At 43.0% G+C, this 2,051-nt stretch overlaps 1 pseudogene; it reads left to right on the top strand.

The window, feature by feature from the left end:
• Window positions 1–581: 581 nt before the first annotated feature.
• On the top strand, window positions 582–1,343 carry LOC148031540 (putative inactive purple acid phosphatase 29 pseudogene; annotated as a pseudogene).
• The last annotated feature ends 708 nt before the right edge of the window (window positions 1,344–2,051 follow it).

Raw genomic sequence — 2,051 nt, 5'->3', positions numbered from 1 at the left:
GGAGATTTCTTTGGGGAGGTGTTGAATATTAGATTCAAGAGGATGACTCCTGCAAGGACGAAGTGATCCAAAGGAGGCATAATGGCAAAGAGAAGACTGGATTTACTACCTACAGACACGGAGCCTGTAAGACACAATCTTAGACAAGCTTATGGAGGAGTCTTTCGGTGAATTAATGCCAAAGCAAGATTTTCATGTTTGATGTTCATCATTCCAAAATGTAATTCCCCGATACGGCATTTGACTTCAATCAAGGGTGTAAGTGGGTTCTCAATTGTAAACAATTGGTCCCTTGTGTGTGCCAGGCGTTAAAGGTTATAAGGACACACTATGTCATATGTGCATTCATCCTTGTGTGGTTCCAAAGGGTGCCAAAGGAAATTTTGTAACATCAATCCAAGATATGCAGTGGTTAGGAGTAGGGCAGATTTCTACTTGGAAATGACTTGATGATCATGATCTATCTACGATTGATTACCAAGTATTATGGTCCTCAACAACTAACACTCTTATACAACACATATGGTGGTCTCTTCATATTTCAACGATCCTTATTTTTTTTTTAATAATACATTACCACCATGGACTACACCTTGTCACAAGTATATCCAAAAGAAGTTAAACACCATGATGTACAGGGTGGTAGGGGGATGGAGAATTCAAGCAACAAACTCGTCACTCACATAGATGGATTTGGTAACTACCACTTAGAAGTGAAAGGCCCATTGGGATCAGAGCATGAAAGAAGAAGTGTCTTAAATCTTTATATGCTTGATAGCGGGGACTACTCCAAGGTGAAGAGGATACATGGTTATGGGTGGATTCAAGAAAGCCAAAAGAAATGGTTTAAAGAGCTATTTATCGAACTGCAGGAATGAAACAAAATCAATGCATTTACACCTATGGATAAGATTCCTGCCTTGGCTTACTTTCACATTCCTCTAGTTGAGACACGTATGGCAAGTCTTTGCTCAATAACTAGAGTTAAGAAAGAGGGATCAATTGGTTGTGCACAAGTGAACTCCAGCTTCTTGTCCACCTTACATGAACCAAGAGATGTTCGTGTGGTCTTTAGTGGACATGATCATGTCAATGACTTTTGTGGCAACCTTCGAGGAAATATAAAAGTTTGTTATGGAGGAGGAGTTGGCTATCATGCATATGGTAAAGTTGGTTGGTCTAGACGAGCAAGAGTTGTCCCTGTGTCATTGAGGTCATCAACTAGTAGTAATACCTCACACATTGACATTTCAAAGGGTGCAAAGGTGCCTATATTACCCTATGTAGGCTTTCTCACTGTACGGGCAGTTACATTCTCGTGGCGTCTATCTCTCTATCTCTGAAAAACTATGAGGAAAGGGGGGCCGAATGGCAGTTGCGTGTGCCACTGTTACCAGGCGCCATACAAGGAGGACGATTATGAAGTAAGGCTGAGAGAGCGAGAGAGAGATATGGCTATGATGCAAGAAGAAATAGGCCAGCATCAATGTGTCGAGGACAAAACAATGTGCGAAAGGGTGGCGACGCTTTGAGAGCAGTAGCCACAGAGAGAGAGCCCACCGAGGGTTCTACTGTTGGATCTGAAGCGCAATGGCGGACCTGGGTTCTGTGATTTGGTGGGCTAATGGATGTGAAACCCGAGAGACTAGACGACAAGCTCACGTTATCACGATTGTGCGATGATATAGTGGCGGAGATCACGTCGGTGATGATGATCTAAAGGAAGGGGAGAGAGAAAAGTAATCATGTGATCATTATCGAGGAAAAGGGGTGGTTAGTATGTGACTTTGACAGAGAGAGAGAGAGAGAATATGACAACGCAGACGCTTTGGTTCCCAGCAAGTAGCACAGGAGTGCCTGGGCCCCCTGCAATGCCATCGAGTGCCTTTGCGCAATACCAAGGCGGCCTGTCGTTCACTGTTTTTAGTGCCCAACGATCCTGTGGTCAACTGTAAAATCTCAGGCAAATACATTCAGAAGATTTATGACAAATCTGTGAAAGGATTACGTGTATACTTGTTCTGGTGGAATGTCTTCAAAAATACAGTTTC

Source organism: Lygodium microphyllum, chromosome 9 (genome assembly GCF_053477565.2).
Source record: "Lygodium microphyllum isolate KBCC chromosome 9, Lygodium_microphyllum_v1.1.10, whole genome shotgun sequence".
Taxonomy (NCBI): domain Eukaryota; kingdom Viridiplantae; phylum Streptophyta; class Polypodiopsida; order Schizaeales; family Lygodiaceae; genus Lygodium; species Lygodium microphyllum.
This window is presented reverse-complemented; position numbering and strand designations above follow the sequence as displayed.